The sequence below is a fragment of the Lynx rufus genome, unplaced genomic scaffold, assembly GCF_022079265.1.
Source record: "Lynx rufus isolate CCGP_SWC_20201006 ecotype Redwood Valley unplaced genomic scaffold, mLynRuf1.p SCAF_7, whole genome shotgun sequence".
Lineage (NCBI taxonomy): Eukaryota > Metazoa > Chordata > Mammalia > Carnivora > Felidae > Lynx > Lynx rufus.
In genome coordinates, this window is record NW_025814889.1 from 63,643,616 (window position 1) to 63,654,817 (window position 11,202).

An 11,202-nucleotide genomic window follows, 5' to 3' on the forward strand; every position below is an offset into this window, starting at 1 on the left:
AGAGCCTGCTTGGGATTCTCTCTCTGCCCCCTCTCCTGCTCGCATGCACACTCTCAATATTAAAAAAAAACTGTAACAAACACGAATCAACCAGCTAAATTACTGTTCTGTCCAAATTAATTCAATCTCCCAAAGTTAACAAGATTAAATGGTTAAGTCAGCAAAAACTAGAAGAGAAATAGCTGTAATTATATGGGCAAATATTGTAACATAGACAACAAAAAGTGAATTTTTGAAAATGCAATAATTAGTTCTAAAATATGATTAATTGGTTGGTTTTTTTTTTCACTTTAAAGCTGTACATTTCATATAAATCTAATGATCAAATTAACGAAAGGATGGGGAATGCAGCCTTAGTGTTAAAACAAGGAAAGTGTGGGGGCAAACTGTTTAAAAAAAAAAAAAGGAGCAAATCTATTCTTTATTTATTTATAAAGTAATCTGTAGGCCCTACAAGGGGGGCTTGAACTCATGCTCTTGCCAACTGACTGAGCCAGCCAGCAGCCCCATCGAAAGGACCAATTCTAGTGTGATTCGGCAGCACATATACTAAAACTGGAACAATACAGAGAAGATTAGCACGGGCCCTGCGCAAGGATGACACGCAAATTTGTGAAGCGTCGCTTATTTTTTGGAAACCAATTTGACAATGTATATTAAAAAAAATGATAAAGGAGGAAAAAAAAAGGACCAATTCTAATCTAAAGAGATTATGAAGCCAAAGAGCAGGGATGATATATTTTACACTTAATTCAACACACATAGGTTTACTAAGTGCAATGTAATATAAATGGAAACAAAAGGAATCTTCACAGCAATAGCTAATATTGAAGGTATAATATTTAATTCTAAGTTTATTTATTTTTTTTTAAAACATGTTTTCTTTTTTTAAAAAAAATTTTTTTAACGTTTATTTATTTGTGAGACAGAGAGAGACAGAGCATGAACGGGGGAGGGTCAGAGAGAGAGGGAGACACAGAATCTGAAACAGGCTCCAGGCTCTGAGCGGTCAGCACAGAGCCTGACGCGGGGCTTGAACTCACAGACCGCGAGATCATGACCTGAGCCGAAGTCGGACGCTTAACCGACTGAGCCACCCAGGCGTCCCTTTAATTCTAAGTTTAAAGATGATCTTTTAACAACACTAAATTCACTTTAAGCCTGACTTTAATCAGGAAACAGTATCAAGAGGGGGACCTGAGTGGCTCAGTCAGAAGAGTGTGCAACTCTTGATCACAGGGTCAGGAGTTCGAGCCCCATGTTGGGTGTAGAGATTACGTAAATAAATAAAACTTTTTTTAACAAGGAAACAGTATGAAGAGTAGTAAAATGCAAATTTTAAAGTTTTTAAGTACCCTTTTAAATATGGAATTGGAGAGACAGGGAGGTGAAGAACTTAATTCTGCAGAGTATTGTCTTATCTTTTAAATCTTACAAGGGTGATAATTTAACATCAAGGAAAACAGAGATTTATTTTGTTATGATAAATACAACATCCAATAGGCTCACCTTTTTTGGTACACTTTGAAGGACACCAATAGTTCCTCCTAAATATAACTTCCCAATTCCACTTTCTAGATTCCTTTCAGGATGTAAAGTTTTTCTTACTTTCAAAAATACCTTTCAAAACTCAAAACGCAAGGGGCGCCTGGGTGGCTCAGTCGGTTGAGCGTCCGACTTCGGTTCAGGTCATGATCTCATGGTCGGTGGGTTCGAGCCCCGCGTCGGGCTCTGTGCTGACAGCTCAGAGCCTGGAGTCTGCTTTGGATTCTGTGTCTCCCTCTCTCTGTGCCCCTCCCCCACTTGTGCTCTGTCTCTGTCTCTGCCTGTCTCTCTCAAAAATAAACATTTAAAAAAAGTTAAAAAAGAAAAAAGAATGCAATAGATATGTAACATGTGCAGCATGGGAACTATCCAAGATATCTTGTCTGTAATATTAAGCAAGTTGAGTAACAACTATACAGTACAATCCCATAATGGGTTTTTTAAATGGGACTTTAAGTACATAAACTGACTTTCTAAAATATATTTTTAAAAACGAATTAACTAGTGGTTGCCTCTGAGGGAAGCAAGAATGAAGGAAGATTACTTTCACTTTACTCCCTTCTAGCACCATGCCCCAAAACCTTAGTTATCATTGCACACCTTGACTTAACCAAAGTGGTAGTAGCTGACACAGCTCAGAGAGCTTAAACAAACTTCCTCAAAGACATACAGATGGAGAGATACCCAGTGGGAAACATAGTCCACAGCAGAGAGTACAGAATAGACATAGAGTAGAATGGGAAGGAAGCTGCAAAGAGACAAGCAAAAGATTTGTAAAGTGGGAAGGAAGCAGCAGTGAACAAAGACAAAAGGAACCAAGCAACCAAAGACAACTTTGAAGTGAAGGAGATGGCATTTCTTTAAAGCTGAACTTTAAATGACAGGATGATGGGAAAGGAAGAGATATAAACACGAAAAAACACCCATGATCAAAAGTTATGAGCAACCCTTAGTTGCTGTAATTTTTAATGCCACCCGCGACACCATTTTTAGTCAGTGGTATGCTATCTTTAATCACCTGTAAGTACAGGATCCAGTAAACACTAACAGTGTAACTGGAGCAACACTTCACATAAAGAGTCAACCAGGACTAAGTGTGTTTTGTGTTCTGCTGCTAGGCCACTCGGTTGCAATGTGCCCTAACAATAAGACCTGTGTCATCAGCGCTTAAGGAAAGTCATGAAGCTATTGAACACGATTATTTCCTCTTACCTGTTTCCAGACACTAGTCCACACCCCAGCATCAGAAGTTCTGAATTTACTTTACTCACTTTTAAGGGACAAATTTTAACTTGCCTAGAGGAAAACTGAGAAAGGATGGTAGACCCCACCTGTTTGCCAATGGCTTCTCCAAAAATGCACCTAGTCTCTGAGAAATTATACGGTAAAGTATTTATTATGGCTGTCTACGAAACCCACACTTAGCAGAAGAATGTAGAACTCATCCTACAGGAAAGAGGTCAAACTCAGAAATAAAGTCTTCAACTGAAATAGCATAGGTTAAAAATAAAAAAATCACAAATCCAGGTCTCTGGAGTTTCAGACAGTGTAAAAAAATACTAGGTCCTCCCATTTTGATAGTGTGAAAAAACACTGGGTATGCCGATTCTAGATTAAGAGTGATTCCAGTGGATGAAAAAACTGTAAAGGTTGGGGAGATAGTATTAATCTTCTCTTAGATGATTAAACAAATAATCAGTTAAGAAATGTAACTACTGTTGAGTCTGGTGAAAAAAGCACTATAATGAGTCAAGTTGGGAGTCTAATTCTGCATTTGTCTTTACAACTGACTAGGAAGTCACTTCTAATTTTATTTGCCCCTCTGCAATATTAGGGTGAAATCTCACTTCCACTTTCCAGGGATGCTGTGAATCAAGAGTATGAAAACACCAGTGTCTATATACCACTTATTCCCTTGAACTTATAGGACTTACACACAGAAATATAAACTCAAGGCACCAGGGTGACTCAGTTAGGTGTCCAATTATTGATTTCGGCTCAGGTCATGATTTCACAGTTCGTGGAATCAATCCCCGCGTCAGGCTCTTCACTGACAGCACGGGGCCTGCTTGGGATTCTCCCTTCCTGTCTCTCTACCTCTCCCACACTCACACTCTCTCTCTCTCTCTCAAAATAAATAAATAAACATTTTTAAAAAATATATAAACACTATCCCAGGATATGTCCAACAAATTAAACTAAGGGTAGAATCCTGATTTCTGAAGGCTTTCTTTTAAGTTCCGGTTTGTGCGAAGAGAAACTTGGGTTTTTCTGGGAGATTTTAACATCATGAAATTGGGCTATATTCGTTCTGTGAAGCTGTCCTCCTTTCTGAACTTGAGAAAAATGTTAAGAAAGGGGGTATAGCCATACATATCTGGTCTGACCCAAACCGCAGAAAATTTCCTTAAGCTGTCTGACCCTTCCATTTCCTCACCTATAAAATAAGGATAAATCCCAACTCTTCTGAGTACGATCTGTAAAGCACCAACACAAGGACTGGCAAGTCCCAACCTTTAAACACTCTAAATTAATTACATAATCTTCTCTCCCAAACATGTTCCTCCAGTGTTCACCTAACCTTGGTCATCACATATACAGTCACACAAAAAATCTGGAAGTCAACTGGGCTCTCCCTTTTCATCTTCTGCATGACCCTCAACATGTCCACTATGAAATCCTTAAAAATTCTGTTTCTTCCTTCACTTCTCTGGTCCATGTCCCTTCTGTCCCTGCTGCCTAGTTGTCCTTCATCGGGGTGCTGGAGCCTCATAACCGACTTCCTCAGAACCTTCAAACAGGGGATCCCTTCCTAAAGCTCAAACAATCATCTCTTCCAAATTATCAACATGGGCTTCAGGATAATATCTAAACTTCTTGGCAAGAAATGCAAAGCTTTCCAGGATCTGGCCCTGCCTACCAGCTGCTCCAAACTTGGAATCCTGATATTCCAGGATTGTCAAACCAACTTTATTAACTAGCCACATCTCTACTCAGGTTGTTTTACCTGAGATGGTTTCTCCCTCATCCCCTTAACTCAGGAATTAAGAATTTTTAACAAAATCTGTCTATACGTGTATTGTAACACCTAACACAAGATTTTCACATACTTGTTTGCTCTATTATCTCCTCTACTCAATGGTAAACTGTTGCAAGGCAGGAACTAAGTCTTATATTACAACCAGGTGCTGACTGTACATGGTATACAGACACTGGCAGAATTTGTTAATACCTGAAGACTGGGATAGGCAAAACAGATCTGAATAGTATATTTAATGCACAGAATGGGAAACAGTGTCCACAATAAAGAGGTGTATTTAAAAACTAGTGTTTTTAGGGGCGCCTGGGTGGCGCAGTCGGTTAAGCGTCCGACTTCAGCCAGGTCACGATCTCGTGGTCTGTGAGTTCGAGCCCCGCGTCAGGCTCTGGGCTGATGGCTCGGAGCCTGGAGCCTGTTTCCGATGCTGTGTCTCCCTCTCTCTCTGCCCCTCCCCCGTTCATGCTGTTTCTCTCTGTTCCCAAAAAAAATAAATAAATAAAAAACATTGAAAAAAATTAAAAAAAAAACTAGTGTTTTTAATTTAATGGAGTCATTTTTCTTTAACATTTAGTCTAGAGACTTTTGTATAAAAAAAATTGTGAGGTTCAAAGCTTTACAGGAAATGTAAACCAAGTGAATTACTTTAATTAGAGAAGATTAATAATAAATAACTCAATGCTTTCATAACAACTGGTAGAAAAATACTTATTGCTTATTTGAAGCAAGTATGTGGGGAGGAAAAGATCAGGGGCAAAATAAATCTCAAAACGAGAGCTGTTTAAACTCACCATACATTAACATGAACCAAATTAAAATAACATTAAAACAAATCAAACTTATAATAGGTGGAAACAATACAAAGCTAGAAACGCATCATTTTAGATTAACTGCAACTTTCGTACTTCTGGTGCAAAAAGAAAACCTCCCTTGAAAACAAACTGCCTTCTCTTGGACTAGATGCATTCCCAGATCATTTCCATAATACAGAAAATCTTAGTTGCAGACTCAACTAAAACAGAAAGTGAAGAGCTAAAAGACAATGAAATATTTTCAATTTATAACCTCCCAGAGTCAAAATTAAGTATGGGAAATCCAGGTCTCTTGTGGACAAGAGAAATCAGGAAAACAGAAAACGGCATCCTCTCCATTTCCACAAAGAGTTTTTGATGTAAAATGGTTGAATCAGAATAATGTCTTCCCAGAACCAGTTTCTGAAGGTGGGGAAGAGGGCCAAAGATACTCATTCTTTCCACTCAACGTTTACTGAATATTTCCCCCAGCAATGTCACTGGCCCCAGGCCTCAGTTTTGTCTCCTGTAAAATATCTATTCCCAAAGTTGTGAGAACAGCCAGTATTTACCAAGCATATCACCTGCTTAATTATTTACAACCTTATGAAGTAGGTATTGCTATTTTGCAGATGACCACAAAGTGACTTATTTAACATGAGCACAGCCTTGCAACCTAGGCATTTTAACTCAAGACCTCCAAACTAACTAGTACTTCAACGAAGGTGTTCCCTTCTTTCTCAGCCAATTATATTCCCAGCACCACTAAGGAAGAAAAAAAGTTATATTTTTGAAGCAACCTACTATGTGTTGGCATGGTAAATTAACTAACTTGTCCTAATAAAGCTTATGAAGTTGGTTTAGATTTCAAATTAAGCTTAAGCTTTCACCGGTGAAAAACTGATTTTACATGGAAAATCATTATCAAATTGCTTTTTCACATAAATCTGCTAGAGTCTGAGCCCCATGAGCCAGCTTTTTCTAGGGCCTCATTACAACTCGGGGGAAAAAAAACAAGCCATCCAGGTTCCAGATCTACAGTTAAGAAAACTATGCAACAGCAGTCTTGAGGCCTGCTGCCCACCAAGGTTCTAGAATACACTACGTATTGAACTTTTCATCACCGAACTCCCGCAAAAAGTAATGCAAGAAGGAAAACAGTAGACCTTGTCTATAGGTCTTTCCCACTCTCAACTCATTCACCTTGATAAACCAAATCTCCGTTGCACATATCATGTGATATTTAAAACAAAAATTAAGCTCTATTGTATTTGAAATTTCCCAGGATATTGAAATTCTAGCTGTAAACCCAGGTATAAAATACTGATTAAGAAAAACAAATGAACGAATCTTAGTCTGCTTACAAAACATCTCTTATGCATCTTAAATAATCACAGAGAAATAAATGCCCAAAGGGAAAGCCATACAAAGTTTTTCACTTTGACATGTTCTTTCTATCCACTGCAGATATGTACTGTTACTATAGTATTAAAAGTTGCCTTTAAGTATTTGTACTTTGGTCACCAAAACATGGGAGAAACATGTCTGTTAAATAACAAAACAATGAGAAGCACAATCTGTACAGATTTTTGGTCTGGGTGTGGCATGTAAAGATACTATTTTCTGGTAACAACCACTTTTAGATTCTAACCCTTAAACATGATCCAAACGCAGGAGAAATCAGGAAAGCAGCAGCAGATACAATGCTGCTTATCGGATGTCTAGACTGCAGGCAAACCCCAAATACCAAAGAAGCATCCATGTGTCAAACCAGCATAATTTTTGAGCTATGCCTGGGGCCACATACCAAAAAAAAAAAAAAAAAAAAAAAAAAAAAAAAGATTGGCTTTGAAAGAAAATCTAAGAGGGGTAACCAGAAGGTCAACCCCAGTTTATAGGAACTAGGAAGAAGCTAGCAGGGACATCCAGCCTTTTACCCTGTCACCCCCCCCCCCGCAGCTTCCTTCCCAACCCCCATATAAAATCTCCAAGGCCCAATTCTCCACGTGCTAGCTTCTTCAAGGTCATCCTAAGATAAAGCAGTGAACAATCACCAAACATTGAGCCGGCGTACCTTTAGGGCAAAGGGGCGATTTTCCCCTTCCCCAAATCATTATATAAATATTTTAAATGCCATCAGGCTTTTCTCCAACTCCTACGGAAACAAACTCCCAGACTTTAATTTAATTTAGATTGAGCAACTAAAAAAACGTGTTCGGTTTTGCGACATACATTATTAAAAGGCTTTTCAAGTCTGGCAAACTCCAGTACAAAAACAGGTGCTTTCAGTGTACTTCTAATGACAAGGTCAAACTCATATTTTTAATTACTAAAATTAAAAGGAAGAAAAAAGTTTTTTTCTTTTTAATCTTCCTTAGGACTACCCGAGGTGTGGGGGCAGGGGGAGTATTGCTGAGGTAAAACTGTCTCGCACAGGATCCGTGTTGTTCTAGTCACTAATTCCTAGTCTTCCCAGTTGTCTGTAGTTACCCAAGGTTAGACGGAGAAAATAAAAACAAAGAAATCTACTAGGTCTCGTTACCAGAACAAACTCTGCACCGCCCTGCCACCCCAATAAACCAACCCCACCCGCAACCAAAACAAACCTCGCCCCTCCCGGATCCCCCTCCCACACGTAAACACACAAAGAAAACAGCGGCACGCACAGTTCAGCCACAGTCCTCACTTCCCTTTGTAGGACAACGGGGAGCCCCGAAACTTCCCCACGGTGGTTTTTTCGTGTGTCGTCGGGGCTGGGTCCCCTGAAAGCGCGAGCCACGGCTCGGCTACGAGGGTTTGGGGGTGCTCGCCGCATGCGCCGGCTTCCACGAAAGCAGCAAAATGCCTCTCCCCAGTCCTCCTGCGGCCCTGGCCGCCCCCCCCCCCCCACCCAACGCGCTTCCCCCTCGGGCAAGCGATGACGGCCGAGAGAGGCACCACGGCAGCAAATAGAAACGCTCCCCGGTGGGTTTGTTGGTAAATAGAACAACTTGGGTCGGGAAGAAAGTTCCTGCGGAGAGCCGCTCGCCTGGGCGAGGGCGGCAGGAGGTGACCCGCGTCCCTCGCCACCTCCTCCCTCACCTGCGCCGGAACAACGGGCCCCCGCGCACGCCCGCCCGCCCGCCCGGCGCCTCCCGCAGGCCGCGCCTCCCGCACGCCGCGCTGCCGGGGCTTGTTCCTCCTCATGGCTTTGCCCTGACGTAATTCAAACATGGCAACAGTTCGACTTCAAAGGCGAATCCACAGACCTCCCAGACACAAGCTCTGGACCACGGGTAACGGGCCAAGAAGTCGGGGCCACGCTCTCCCGGCCCCTCGGCTGTCGCGGCCCTCGACGCCCGTGCTGAAGCGCGGGGGCCCCGAGACCGCCGCCTCCCCGCCCGCCCGCCCGGAGCGCGGAGCACGCCGCCTCTCCGCGCACCAGCATGGCACCTCATGCGAGCACCGCCGCCAAAGTTTCCCCGCGAGGGGCTGAGGGACAAAAGCCCCTCTCGAAACTCGCCCGAAGTTAGGGGGGCCCGGCCCACACGGCCCTCCGCCCGGCGGCCGCCCCGAGCGCCGGCGGGGCCCGCACGGGCACATGCAGCTCTTTGTTTTCTGTCCAGCCGGGCGCTGCCTACGTGCAGCATCAGGGATGTCGGATTGTTTCTCAGAGGCGAGACACTTGACGATCACCCCGGGGAGAGGTCCAGACCCCGCGCCCCGAGAGTCCGGAGCCTCTCCCCCCGTCCTCCCCTCAGCAGCAGGCCCATTTAATCAAAGTTTTGCAGTGTCCTTGATGAGAAACGCCGATTGCCCGCCCCGCATCAGCGGAGAGTTGGCGACTTTCACTCTGCTTTTTAAACTGGCAAGACGCCATCATCAGCAAATCACATTGTCCTGCCGGCCGGCCCCGACAGCGCCCGCATCTCGCTGCCGGCCCGGATCTGGACACTCACACAGACCTCCGGCGAAAACCAGGGTCGCAGCCCCAAGCACGTGGTCTGTCATGTAGAGCACAAAAAGCAGTGCCCTCCGGAGTTCTCTCACTCCTTCGGCGCAGACAACGCCGTTGCCTCCATCCCCAAGTCAACTTGGCTATGACTGGCCATCTTAAGCCGCCCACAGTCGCCTCAGAAAGCCCTCACCGTGGCGCCCACATCTACGCTACAGGTGACTAAATTGCGAACAAAACTTGAGGCTCCACAGACACATTGGCCCCCCGCGCTGCCTGGGCGCGGTCCGGGGGGTGGGGGGGGGAGGCGTTTGGGAGCCGGGCTGCTTCAGAGCGGCCGCGTGTTGCTCTCATTGTCGCATCCGCATCCCTCCGGAGTTCGGCAAACAACGCCACGCCGCGTGCACTCCGGCCACCCCCGGCGCTGACCCAAAAGGCCGATTTAAACCCTCTCACGCCCGCCAGCTCGCAAGTAGACGGCAACTTAAGTTTCCGAGCCTACGGCGCTCATTGTCCACCCTTCTCAAACAGGCGCAGGGGGGCTGCAACGAAACTAAACCACGAGGTTCAACCACGGCGCCCGACCACTCCCGAGGCGCGCGCCCACGCGGATGCACCGGCCCGGGGCCCCTTCGCGATTGCCAGCAAGTCGTTTTCCTCTTGGGCCTTCCAGCCACCCGCCTCCTTTTCGCCAGAGAACACTACGGCTAAGAAAAGTCATTGTCACCTTCAACGTGGATCCCTCAACTCCGGCGACTCCTCAGTCGTTTGCAGCCTCCACTCACTTCCCCCACCCCAAGACTTTCGGTTTGCCTCCACTACCCTACCCAATTAGAAAAGGCACACTAAACGTGTATACAAAAGAACCCGGGGTCTGAAGATCACGAGAACATTGCTCCCAGCAATGCCATCTCCAAGACAAAACTTCCTGTGCGTGCGTGTGTATGTGTGCGTGTGTGTGTGGAAGGACTGGGGGGTGGGGGGGAGGTGAAAAGAGAAAAAAAAACACACACTCTGAAATCAAAGCCTCGTGAGACAGTTTTGCACCAGAGTAATGGTTAGAGTCACTCACCTTCCAAAATCAGCCGTTCCACGCACAATAACGCTCCCGAGGTCTGGAGTGCACACCAAGCCAGCCCCCCCCCCTTCTAATCGCTCCCTCCTCCTCAACTGCCTTGTCTAGAAAGATTGTCTCCTGCAGTTCTGCAGTTGCTACCGCTGGCCGGGAAGGTGTAGATTCCGCTTTCCCTCTGCGCACGCGCGTCTCCTGGTACAAAATTCTCCTGAATCGAACTTATTTGCATACGGGCGCGCGCGCGTTGAGGGCTGGGAGGGGAGAAGGCCCGGCGGCCGCGCGCGCTCCCGGGGCCTCTATTGTCCTTTTAAGGGGAGAAGCGCCGCGGCGCGGGAAACGAGGCGGCCAGAGGGAAACGGGGGCGGGGACTGCTTACTACGGCTGACGTCACGTAAACAAACGCCCCCTGGCTGGAGGCTGCGGCGAAGGGGGAGTGGCGGGGTGGGAAAGGCGGAAAGGTTAGCAGTCTAGGGAGAACGTTCGGCTGCTTGACTTGCTTTCCACCCTGAAGTTCTTGGGGCGCACCATTTCGCATCGAAAAATATTTTTGGAAGCTGTTTTTGCAAAATTCTCACACCTATGCCCAGTTTTCGGCTTGAGGCGACAGGGGAGGTGGTCTTGCAAGCACCCAGACGGAATTTATGCCTCCTACATTTCCTAAATTTTGTTTGAAGTTGGGTTTTTGAAACTTTTTTTTTTTTAATTCTTTGGGACCAGAGGAGGCTCATTTTTCGTGCAGTTTTAATGAGTCGTTTAATAAAGTCCCATTTTGACATTTTATCCATTCACAAACTCCCGCCTGCCCTCCTCAAGCAGTAAC

General features: G+C 45.1%; 1 protein-coding gene and 1 non-coding gene across 3 annotated transcripts in view; one reads left to right on the forward strand and one right to left on the reverse strand.

Moving 5' to 3' along the window:
* SINHCAF (SIN3-HDAC complex associated factor) overlaps nt 1-10,523 on the reverse strand; it is a 31,703-nt gene extending 21,180 nt beyond the window's left edge. Inside the window, exon 1 of one of the 2 annotated variants that reach the window (XM_047066462.1) lies at nt 10,380-10,523. The gene's annotated coding sequence lies outside the window, so the exon portion shown is untranslated. Of the gene's footprint in view, nt 1-10,034; nt 10,234-10,379 lie in introns of those variants that run through there. The other variant, XM_047066463.1, reaches the window with a different exon arrangement.
* LOC124502731 (U6 spliceosomal RNA) lies at nt 528-632 on the forward strand. Its single transcript, XR_006959995.1, has one exon. It is a non-coding gene; the product is annotated as a U6 spliceosomal RNA (small nuclear RNA).
* Nucleotides 10,524-11,202: the final 679 nt, after the last annotated feature.